We start from the raw sequence: 12,683 nt of genomic DNA, 5'->3' as shown, positions 1-12,683 counted from the left end.
TAAGAGACACACATTCAGACTTTTTATTTTCTTTTTTAATTTTTTTTAGATTTATTTTGATTATTTTGTGTGCATGAGTGTTTTATGTGCATGTACATCTGTGCATCAAATGTGTGCCTGGTGTATGAGGAGGCAGAGTGTCTCCATGTGGGTGCTGGAAACTGAACTTTGGCCCTTTGCAAGAACATGAGCTCTTAACCACTGAGCCAACTTTCCAACCCAGAATTTTTGTTTTCTTAAGGAGTTGTGAAGATCAACCGTCCAAACCTCCACCCGGAAAAGACTTAGTGCTTGGCACTGGGTAAGCAGTCTTGAGTCTTTTTTTGTTGTTTTGTTTGCTTGTTTATTTCCCGAGGTAGTTTTGCCCAAAGGCTCCCTCTCCCCTAGGGCTCTGGACATTTGGTGGCAGTATTTAACAGAGGTGTGAATTTGATTCATTTAAGATATTATTCTCCCAGAATTCTGTGCCAGATCAGATAAAGCCTCTTGGACCTTCCTCTGCCCAGCCAGCTCTCTTCTCTTACCTTTCACAAACATTCATCCCTAGTAAACCATCTCGCCCCAGAGCTCTGCCTCTACTTTAGCTTCCAGAGAATGTGACCTGTCATACCGACATTTTCTTTTGCCTTCATACGTGAGAGTTAAGACTGAGTGAGGCCAAGCCTCTTCTGTCTACAAAGAAAATTCACAAATACTTATGTTTTCTAGAAAAACGAGAATACCAATTTACATATTCATTTCCAGGACAACACAGTATTAAATATGACAACCAGTTTACACCCTGTCAAGGATTAATGGTTGCTTTCCAGGTCACAGCAATGATCTCTGTGGCTTCATATGTCTATTAAGAGTTAAAGCCAGCAGAAAGGAAAGCAACATGCTACCCTCAACCTCCTGGTCTTTATTTATTTCTAAGTAACAGTTTACTGGAACATGGCTACCCTCTCTTGTTTACCTGTTATCTGTAGCACGAATCCTAAATGGTCTTTTAATAAAAAACCCAGAGCCAGATATTGAAGTAAATGCTGAAAGATCAGAGAGACAAAGGAGTAAGCCACTAGAGAAACTTCTCACCACTCCCGAATCCTCAGGCCGAATGGAAGGTGAGATCCTATCTCCACTAATCCTCTGACTGAAAGTCCTCAGTCAAAAGGTCTCTAGTTCCTGTCTCTTCACACCTTATATACCTTTCTCAGCCATTTCACTTCCTTCCTAGTGCTGGGATTAAAGGTGTGTGACTCCCATGTACTGGGATTAAAGGTGTGTGCTACCACTGCCTGGCTCAGTTTCTCTCCTAGACTGAATCAATCTCATGTGGTCCAGGGTAGCTTTGAACTCACAGAGATCCAGACGGATCTTTGCTCCTGAGTGCTAGGATTAAAGGTGTGTGCCACCACTGCCTGACCTCTATGACTAATCTAGTGGCTGGTTCTGTCCTCTGATCCTCAGGCAAGCTTTATTTGATACACAATATATCACCACAGTTGTCCATATCTGCTTCCACCCTACCACAGCAGAACTGAGCAGTTACAACCACACAGTCTGCAAACTTGAAACAACCTTGCAATAACTCACCCAAGGGTGATTTTAGGGTGCAGATACTATTCTGCTTTTCTAGTCAACTGTAGGGAGAGGAACTGTCTTAGAACTGAGGAGCTGTCTTCAAGTTAGAACATATCTTAGTTAGACCATGAAGAACTGTCTTCATGTTGTGAAGAGACACCATGACCATGGCAACTCTTACAAAAGAAAACATTTAATGAGATGGCTTACAGTTTCAGAGATTTAGTCCATTATGATCATGGTGCAACATGGCAGCGTGCAGGCAGACATGGTGCTGGAGAAGGAGCTGAGAGTCCTACGTCTTGATCTCCAGGCAGCAGCAGGAGTCTGCCACACTGTGAAGCTTGAGCACGTATGAGACCGCAAAACCTGCCTTCACAGTGACACACTTCCACCAACAAGGCCACACCTCCTAGTAGTGCCACTCCCTATGGGTCAAACATGCAAACATATGAGGCCATGAGGGCCATAACTATTCAAACCACCACAGGAACAGTTAGAATTATCTCTAGTTTTCAAAAGCCAAGACCTGGGGTTCCATTAATAGGCTCTGAGGAGGAAATGACAAAACCAAGACCATTAGGAGCAGAGAAAGAAAAGCGGGATTGTTAAGAAATAGAGTAAGAGGCAGAGAGTTTAAATCTACACTGGTCACAGATGGAAAAGTAAGGCCAGAGTCTAGGTCTCAGGCCAAGTCTGAGAAGATTGGGCTTGGTACTAGAATAATACATGGAATGTGCAAGCTGTGACCGATTCTATCATAACTTTTGTGGCAAAAGAAAATGGAAGACAAACAGCATAGATGATAGAGCCCGGTGAATGCCTTCTGATCCTCTTTGGGATGTGCCGAGGTGGAGACACCAGCAGAGTGAAATTCTCTAGGTTCATGAGATCCTGACAAAGGAACCCTATGCAGACTTATGCTGGAGCCATATCAGGGCCCAGAAGCCTCTTAACCCACGAGGCTGCGGGCTCCACATCTCAGCCCTCTTGCCTCCGAAATTCTTACTCCCTTCATTTTACAGTGCCTCGTGGACAAGAGAACATAAAGTTTCCAGTGTGGGGCCATGGCCACAAACCACAGGAAGAGGAAATCAGGGCAGGCAGCACGTTCTGGAATCTCTGCCTCAGGAACTTCTGACCTCAAATGCTGTCTTCAACTGCTGTCCCTTGTAGGTTCCCAAGCTCCATGGGCTGCTTAGGACCTGGTGACCTGCACTCACGACGGTCCTCTACAGTGCAGGCAAGAGAAGTGGATAGGTGGCCTTTATTCCTTTCTTCCTTCAGCAGGCACTACAGCCAAACAATTACAGCCTGACTGTCTACCCAGGACTTTGGAATCTTTAAAAATCATATGCAGAGATGTCCCTGCCTCTTGTCCTGAGACTATCAGTAGCAACTGTGCTCTGGTGCGAGCAAAGCAGTTTTCCAAAAACCACATCTTATGAGCGTGTATTCTGTCCATGAAATAGTTAGAAAATACAAGCAGCCAGCAATTGGCCACATGAGCCATGCCCTTTGGTGCTATGTGAGAGCTCCCTGGCACTGTCCCTTTGGCTCCTTGGAAAGAGTGCTTGGCCACCATTTATAATGATTACATCTTTAAAACCTTATACCTTTATTTCCCAAAACCTATTTATATACCACTAAAATGAGCCGCAATGCGACACCACGTTTTCATTCACTTCCAACCCTACATAATAATTTACCATTGGAAACAGCAATTATTTGATCAAGCGGTAACAGCTGTGAACACAGCGTTCCCTCTGAACCATTAACGGAACGCTCCCTGCTGTCAAGGCAGATGTTTTAGCTCCGAATATTAAGCTCTCTGTCTGCTGGTGCAAGAAGCGGGGAGATGAGCAGCCTGGATGCTGGGCCCGGAGGTGGGCTGGCCCTTCTGCAGGGTGCTCCAGTGATGGAGACGGAGTGCTTGACAGTCATTCCCTGCCTTTGACCCTGCTCTCCCCAGACCTCCTGCTCTCACTTAGTAAATTCTCAAAAGCCAATTGTTTCATCTGAGTTGGACTCTCCATGTCTGTCATCCTAGAAAAATCCAGACTTAGAAAAAAATCAAAGGATCAATATGATTTGGTATGAGTGGTCCCAGCTTCTTTTCCTGTGCTGATGACCTCAGCAACAATCTAGAGTTGTCCCTCTTTAGGTATTTTCCCTGCTTGCCTTTTCTTTAGGGGGGGTGGAGTGAGGGCTTATGAGAGACAGGGATGAGCAGGAAGTCAACAGCTGTCAGCAGTGGGCTGTGGTAGTAATTTGGGGTGAGGAGTTGGTGGGGAACAGAGAGGCATTTCAGGAGTAGTTACTTTCCATTAAAAAAAAATGACTGAGAACGGCTGTGATGTAGATAGAGGATTGTTTAATACATCAGCGTTGCCCCATGAAGATTATATGAATTACGATGATAGAACAAAAGGTACTATTTTAAAACTGGGGGGCGGGGGTGAGATGAGTAGGAGTGTGGGCACTACTGTTCGCATCTCTCAGCTGTCTCTCAAAATAGGCAGTTGCTGACAATCAATATGATCAGAATGTGGGGTTCTTTATACAGACACAAGGAGGGGCCTCAGTAGTTAAGTGCTGCTATACACGCATGGGAAACTGAGTTCAGAGACCCCAGCACCCACATGTATACACACATGACATCAACACCAGCGAAGTGGAGACAGGGGGATCCATGAGTTTCACTGGAAGGCCCGTTTAGCCAAATTGGCAAGCTCCAGGTTCTGTGGGAGACTGTCTCCAACAGGAGGGTGGAGCGCAAATGTGGAGGATAACAAACATTGTCCTATTGCCTTTGTGCCTGTGTGCACACAGGTAAACATGCCCCACCCCAGTACAGGGGGTCCAGGCGTTTAGCATTGCAGCATATTTGAACTCTTTATAAAACAATATATCTTGCAGTAGAAAACGTTTTTTGAAGTTCAACAGCTCCCCCCATGCCTTTGCAGTTTCCCCTTCATATGTCTAATTCCAAGAAGTCTAAGCGTAAGAAACGTGACCCACATTGCTAGATGTGCCAGATCCCACTGTTATGCACCCCCTCTTTGTTACCATGTGTTCCTTCCACGGCAGCTTTATGACAACACCGGTGACAGTAAAACATTCAAATGGACAGCTGGTCAACCCAAGATGCTTTTTACACACACACCATAAAAACGAGACAATGGACCAAGGCACCGCTGTTTGTCCAAAATGCAGCATAGAGAGATTTAGAGAAATTGCAGCAATAACCACTGTGTCTAAAGAAAAAACAAACACGAAGAGAGAGAACAAACGGTCCAGGGAGGAGAGAAATGGAACATCAGGGAACCGTATGACTTCCATGAAAATTATCCTCGTAATTAAAAAGGAGAAATAACTAACCAAATGAACTATCGACTGGAAACACATACAAATGACCTTTCTTCCGCCTCAGATCTCTGTTGTATAGAAGAGGAACAATGATGCTTTCTAGATTAAATAACATCAGAAGGTTAAAAGATACTGCACAGCCAAGTTCAGGTTCTCAAGACAAGGGTGTAATTATATAAGAAAAGGGGTGTAATTAGTAACTGTCACTTTGAAATTATCACACGCATGGCTCGGAATCTATTGTTCCATGCATTAACATTCTATTCAATGTATTCAATACATTATTTTCAGGAAATAATGTTGATGTGTGTAAAAATTAAGCAGAAATAGATAAATACCCTCAATTTTCCTTTTTTCCTGTATTTTGGGAATCAACCCTAGGATCCACCTTTGTTAAGTAATCATTCCGTCACTGAGCTACATCCCCAGTGCTCGGCTAAGTAAGCACTCCATTTCACTATTACAATGGCAACATAATATTACCATTACAGGTCTTTCTGGAGTGGTTCTGAGCCTGTGCCAATAGCCACAGTCAGTAGACCTGGGGACAGTGAGGGAGGACGATGATGTTCCAGCCTTCCTCTCTGCCACATGTTTATTTCACGTGCTGATTGTGTGGCCCCTGTGAGGGCTCCCCTGGTTCTCACTCTCTGTCTTACTGTCCTGCCTCAACACTTCTAACACAGACACTGTTACAATCAGTGGCACTTTCTTATTTAACACCAGGATGTAATCTCCTTGAAGACGGAGATTATGTCCTGTTTGATTTACAGTCCTGGCCCAAGATCAGTTTCCGGCTAAGAATTGGTGGGCATCCAAATGATTGAGCATGTGAATTAATGCACAGATAGAGTTAGATTCTCATCAAGAAAGTATGATTTTAAAAATACAAGATAATTCCAACATAAGACACCCCCCCCCCCCATTTTGTCGCAGTAACAGTACATAGCACTGGAGTTGTTGATGTAGAAACACAACAGCCCTCACGTCCAAGGGAATAAGAGAGTTTATTCTGGAGTCAAATTTGAATGACTATGGCCTAGAAAACGTGGAGTAAGGTCACTCCAGGTTGTGTGCTTCCCCGTGGAAGCAGCTTCGTGAAGGTTTATAGTAGCAAAGAACGTCATTAATCAAGGGAAGTTTAAAATACACTGGTGGGTACATTTAAAAAGGTAAAACAGCAAGATGAGGAATCCTTTCCTACAGGCCTCAGACACTATCTGATGACATTCTCAGTTGGGGGGTTGGTGGAAGTTAGTGGTCTGCTAAGCTGATAGATTCCAAAGGGTTTTTTTTATCTATTAGTCATGGGACTTTAGTTCTGACACAGAGGTGGATGAGGAATCGTTATGCAGGGGTTAACGCGAGCAGGAGACGAGAGGTAGTTAACCCCTGGACCTGCAACATTCCAACCTCTCCACATCACTGCGATTCTAACCAGGCCGTCAACTTTCACAGGTGCAGCAATTCTCCAGGAATTCTCCTTCACAGAACAAGCATTCTGTGTAGACACTAATCCTCCACTGTGTCCTCTCGGAAGGCCAACCCTCCAGTGAACCTCAAGGGCGACATTGTACAAGCTCCTGCTGAGGGACATACTCCCCAGACAGTGTGCACTAGTGATTGGCCTGTGGCCTCTGTGCCATTTACTGCTGTTCCCACCGCCCTAGGACATCCCCACCCCACCCCCCACCACCACACTGTCATGCTCTCAAAGCTACTCTGAACTTGCAAATACAAACGCTTGTATTATTAAGTAGCTAAAAGCCTATTTTCTTGCTTTTTGTTCTTGTTTTGTTTGTTTGTGTATGTAACAGGATCCTGTGCTGTTGTTCCCTTTGGGAGAGGGGGCCAAGTAGGCGCAGACTCCAGGAGAATGTCAAAACAACAAGCTCAGTTTGCTCAGGAAGAGGCAAGCCTTATCTACCCTCCACCCCACCCTAGGGGGAGGTTTGGTGAATATGCATGACTGGTGCGACATGGCTGCCTCTCATTGGTGCAGGTCATCTCTAGATCATGTCTCAGGTGCTGTTGCTAAGGCCAGTAGGCAGACCCAGGTTGGCTCTCAGAAAGTATCTTTTTTACTGGTTTGGGCCCGCTGGCCCTCAAGCCTGTTAGGGATGAGTCATCCCACCTGTATGCTTGTTTTTTTATGACAGGATTTCTCTGCGTAACAGACCAGGCTGTCCTGGAACTCACAGAGATCCACCTGCCTCTGCCTCACGAGTGCTGGGATTAAAGGTGTGTGCCACCAACACCTGTTGCTTTGGCTCACTTAATTATTTAACCAATGGAGCTAATTATCATCTTGGTAGTTACTTGTTCTCTCAAGTTAGTTAGTTTTCCTCTCAAGCACATGGTTTTTGCTGATCTGTTATTTATTTCCCGATAACCCCTGAGATAAATTCACAAATTATTCATTGCCTGAAATATCTTTTGTACTGTTAGACACGTTCCTAGCCTCTAAATCTCAAGGAAAACAATTCAGGAGGATCTTCAGGCTGTGAGTCTCTCCACGATTTCAGGATTCTATAGAAGCTGTTGTCAGCATATACGGCTTGAATTTATTCAACAAGCTGGGCAAGTAAAGAAACTGACACAGGCATCACCTGCCATCTAGAAGACAGGGCCGGGGCTGTGTGAAAGGACCATGCAGATGCCATAACAAGCTGCTCAGTCTTCTCTCAGAGATCAGGCCTCAATTTCAGTTTCCTGAGACTTGAGCAAGCAGTTTCTGGGAGGGCCATGAACAAAAGACATAGTCCTTGCAGTAGCTCCCTTTCTGCACGTACTCTGACTGCTCAAAGTTCAGCCAGATGTTTACTCTCTGGGGCCCCTCACCAACTTAGAGTTATGTGCAGTACTTGCTTGACCAGCCAGCCCCCATGGTGGCTCAAGGACAAAGCCTGGGACTTGTGCTGGACTGCCCCCAAAGTAATAAATTGTAACCACCAACCAGTAAATTCAAAGGTTACATACCCTCACCCAATTAAAAGAGAACAGAGATAAAAATAAACCAATCCGAGTTGCACCCGTGCAAAACTCCCCCAACCCCCCTGAAGGGCTTGTGGATTTTGCCTTTAAAAAGCTAGGCACACAAAGAAAAAGCAAGTTCCTCCTGGCCTCACGACTACCAGTGAGTGCTTTGGATCGAGCTTCCCTGCCCGCGGCTTGTAAACAAACAGAAATAAACCATGCTGTTGCATTCTGAACCTAAGGTCTGTGGTGAAGTCTTTGGGGTCCCTATCTGGGCATAACATGTGTACCTCAGTCCCTAGCGTGTGTGAGGTCCTGGGTTCAATCCCCAGGACAGCCAGAGGAAAACAAACAAAAAAGGAAACCTGAACTTAAGGTTGACTGGACAGTTCTGTCTCACACACACATGCCCACATTCATGGAAACATAAATGCATACCACACACACATAAACAAAAGTAGGCGATAATATAGATCACATATATTTTTCTTCTTACTGTGAACTTCATAATGTGGGAAGGTTAAAATTTATGTAGCTGGGGTGCATTAACCAATTTCAGTTGTTGCTTTTTGTGGGGTAGCCGTAAACTGAGGCAGGGGCTGGCTGTTCATCTTCATACTTCATCTGGAAGGGGTCGTACAATGGGAAGCCTGGCTTCCAACACTGTCTACAATGTTAGTTTCTTCTTCCTTTTTTTGTTTGTTTGTTTTGTTTTTTGTGGGGTGTTTTTGTTGTTGTTGCTGTTGATTTTTTTTTTTTTTTTTTTTTGAAACAGGGTTTCTCTGTGTAGCCTTGACTTTCCTGGAACTCACTTTGTAGACCAGGCTGGCCTTGAACTCAGAGATCTGCCTGCCTCAGCCTCCCGAGTGCTGGGATTAGAGGCATGCACCACCACCACCTGGCTCAGTGTTAGTTTCTTTACCTTGCTTTGTTTTTTGCCCTTTTAAGAGCGACTATACAGAGGTTTTCCTCTAGGGCCAGTCCCAGGGTGATAGAGTGGGACAGTCACTGATGGTCACCTCTGGGGCACCCTCAAGGAAACTGAGAATTACAAGTAACTCTTGGATGAATCTTTTTCCCTGCCACTTTGGGGCTCCGTGGGAGAAGCTAGACAAAGTATTATCACTCCATGCAGAAGGAGCTAGTCCTTATCAACACTGAATGATTAACTCTCTTTTTTCAATAAGATCTATTATGATGTTTTCTTTACCAAACATTGCTGTCCTATGAAATTTTCTTCCCTAAAGCCCTACTGCATTATATAAGATTCTAGTGAAAATGAAAAATACAGGGCCCACCATCCAAAAGTTATTCAGATTTCATTTTGTTTTGTTTCTGGTGCAGAGTCTCAAGTATCCTGGCTGGCCTTGAACTCCTGATCCTCCTGTTTCCACCCCCCAGTGCACTGCCACACTCACTCATTTATGAAGTGCTGAGGATTGAATTCAGGGATTTATGCATGCCAGAGAAGCACACTACCAACAGAATTACACTCCCAGTTCCCAAATTACTACAACGTTCAAGACAGCAACAGTAAGGCATGTGGTGATATTTTGTTTGTGATCTAACAAATAAAGCTTGCCCGAAGATCAGAGTGCAGAGCTAAGCCACTAGTTAGCCATAGAGGCCAGGCAGTGGTGGTACACACTTTTAATCCCAGCATTCGAGAGGCAAAGGCAGACAGATCTCTGGAATTCAAGGCCACCTTGGGCTACACAAGATTGAGCCAGTCTAAAGAGAAACAGAGCCAGGCAGTGGTGGCACACACCTTTGATCCCAGCCCTTGGCATCTCACACCTTTAATCCCAAAACTAAAGAGGTGGAGACAGGAAGTGATATGGCTGGGCGGAGAGAGAAATATAAGGCAGGAGGAGATAGGAGCTCAGTCTCTTTCAGTCTGAGAAGTTGGTGAGGTAAGAGGTGGTAGCTGTGGCTTGCTCTTCTGTCTCTCTGATCTTTCAGTATTTACCCCTATATCTGACTCTGGGTTTTTATTATTAAGACCAATTAGGATTCACACTACAAAGGCATTGAACCAAATATGGGCCCCTCATGCTACAAAGGCATTAAACCGAACATAGGCCTCTCTAAGCTTAGGTCACATACTCCCAAAGCTGGTCCTACCAGCAGTGATGGGAACATACTAGATGCAATGTCCAATATGGTAGCCACCGGTCACATGTAGGTATTGAAACCTTGAAATATGGCTTGTAATAGTGAAACTGAATTTTTTTTCTCATTTTAATTGAAATATCACATTCTGTTAGTGACTACCATATCAAACAGTATACACCAAACAGACTATACACTGTTGTGAGCATATCTTTTAATCTTGCTTGTTTAGGTTTTGTCCTGTATGAAACAGGTGCACATACCTAAAAGGATTGTTGTAATAATTAGTCAGCCAACTAATATAAAGTTCTTATAATAGTGCCTGGTGTGCGATGATTGTTTGCCTTTAACACTTATAATAATGAAACCCAACTTTTTCACATAATCACTCTTCTAGAATAAATTCAGGAAATGATGGTGTCTTAGTTGAGGTTTTATTGCTGTGAAAACACATGACCATGGCAACTCTTATAAAGGAAAACATTTAATTGTGGTGACTTAACAGTTTTAGAGGGTTAGTCCAGTATCATCGTGGTGGAACATGGTGGCCTGCAGGCAGACATGGTGCTGGAGAAGGAGCTGAGAGTTCTACATCTTGGTCCATAGGCAACGGGAAGTGAACTGTGTACCACACTGGGCATAGCTTGAGCATAGCAGACCTCAAAGCCCACCCTCCACAGTGACACACTTCCTTCAACCAGGCCACACCTACTCCAACAAGGCTGTACCCCCTAATAGTGCCCTTCCCTATGAGCTTATGGGGCCAATTACATTCAAACTACCACTGTCCTATTAAATTTGCCAAACACTAGTACAACCATGGGCATATATTAAATTTTACAGTAGGTCTAGAGAAAGGTTCAAGAATGTTGGTAACTGGAAATGATTCAAAGGATGCAGAAATGTACAAAGCAAAAGTAGAAATGCCTTCCACACACACACCAGGTCTCTTCCTTCTAATGGATGTAGAATTTCCAGATAAAATGCAAGACCCTCCATTAGATTGGAAATTAAAATAAACAATGGCTAGTTTTGTATGTATTCGTGTATGTGCAGATACATGTTTGTACACATGCAAGTGAAGGCCAGCCATTAACTTCCATGTCATTCTTTAGGGAGCGACAACAGTGTGTTTTGAGGCAAGGTCTCTCACCAGTCTGGAACTTAACCAGTAGTCTAAGCTAGGGGGCAATGAAGTCCCAGGGGTCCACTTGGCTCTGCCTCCACAGTGCTGGGATTACAGGTGGTGGATTGCCACACCCAGATTTTTTTTTTTTAATCTGAGTTCTAGGAATCTAGCTCAGGTCCTCAAACTTCAAGGCAAACACTTTACTGACTAAATGAGCTGTTTCACTAGCCTGCCAATGAAGAATGTCTTAGTATAAAAAGGTTCTACACCTTACATGGAACATCTACTAAAATATTGTTTGTAAAATAACTGTATTGGTATTTTTCTGAACTTAGCCAGATTGGCTTGATTCTTAATCATTGAAGACTTGGTGCAAGGGTTAGGGTCTCTCTCTCTCTCTCTCTCTCTCTCTCTCTCTCTCTCTCTCTCTTTCTCTGGTTTTTGAAGACAGGATTTCTCTGTAGAACTGACTGTCTTGGAATTCTCTCTGTAGATCAGGATGGCCTCGAACTCATGGAGATCTGCCGGCCTCTGCCTCCCAAATGCTCAGATTAAAGGCATGGGCTACCATGCCCAACTCATTCCTCTCTCTATTAAGTAGTATTATATTAAGAACAGGCACGTGATGTTTCTGAAATGGATGCTGGAGGATGTGGTGGTTCTAGTCTGGCATGCTTTAAGCATTTTTGAAATTAGAAGGTATTTTTAAAAATTATTTTATGAATTTGGGTGTTTTCTTTCATGAACTGGCCTTAGAAGCCAGAAGAGGGTGTCGGCTCCCCTGGGACTGGAGTTATAGATGGTTATGAACCAGCGACTCACATGGTTGCTGGGCATCAAGCCTCTGACCTAACAACCAGCACTCTTAGCTATCAGTGCTCTGGTCTCTTGAAGCCTTTATGTAGTTGGATTCCAAGGTCATAGAAATTTAATCTATAAATGAATAATAACATAGATTTTTGGATCATATTGTCCCAGGGGTTTCACATGGAGTAGTGTTAGGAGTACAGTGAACGTACTCAGACATTTGGGGTTACACTCCTATCATCAGCTAGCTGGATGACCTTGGGCAAGGAGCTTGACCTCTGAAGTTTTGCTTTCTTCATCTGTCCAAAGGGAGTAATTATAAACCACACCCCACAGGCTGCTGGGAAAATTAACGAGATGTCATCCTTAACGTTCTTAGAATGGAGTCCGGCAAATGGCCATGCTTCAGAAATGTGACTCTCGATACTATTCTAGTTCTGTCTTCCGAGGTTCCTACAGTCCTGAACAACCTCCCTAAGACTCAGGGATGGAAAACCTCAGATCTAGGCAGAGAAAAAGCCACTAGAAAGACACACATAGGTGTGAAACACAGCTCAACTGTGAAGACACATATCTGCTCAGAAATTAATTTCACTGGCGGTACGTCAGAAATTGCATTTCAACTGTTTACTTTTAAAGTCTAGAGCCGAGAAAGTATTGCTACTGGGAACTGGGCTATCCATACATTCTTGGCAGGCAGCCTGGCCACTGATGTCAGCTTGGGACT

General features: G+C 44.1%; 1 pseudogene; it reads left to right on the top strand.

Annotated features, from left to right (window-relative positions):
- The first annotated feature begins 1,096 nt into the window (after positions 1-1,096).
- Positions 1,097-12,683, top strand: part of LOC131921564 (sperm motility kinase 2B-like) — a 46,453-nt pseudogene continuing 34,866 nt past the window's right edge.

Source organism: Peromyscus eremicus, chromosome 11 (assembly GCF_949786415.1).
Source record: "Peromyscus eremicus chromosome 11, PerEre_H2_v1, whole genome shotgun sequence".
NCBI classification, from domain to species: domain Eukaryota; kingdom Metazoa; phylum Chordata; class Mammalia; order Rodentia; family Cricetidae; genus Peromyscus; species Peromyscus eremicus.
Note: the sequence above shows the minus strand (reverse complement) of the source record. Positions and strands in the feature narration are given on the sequence as shown.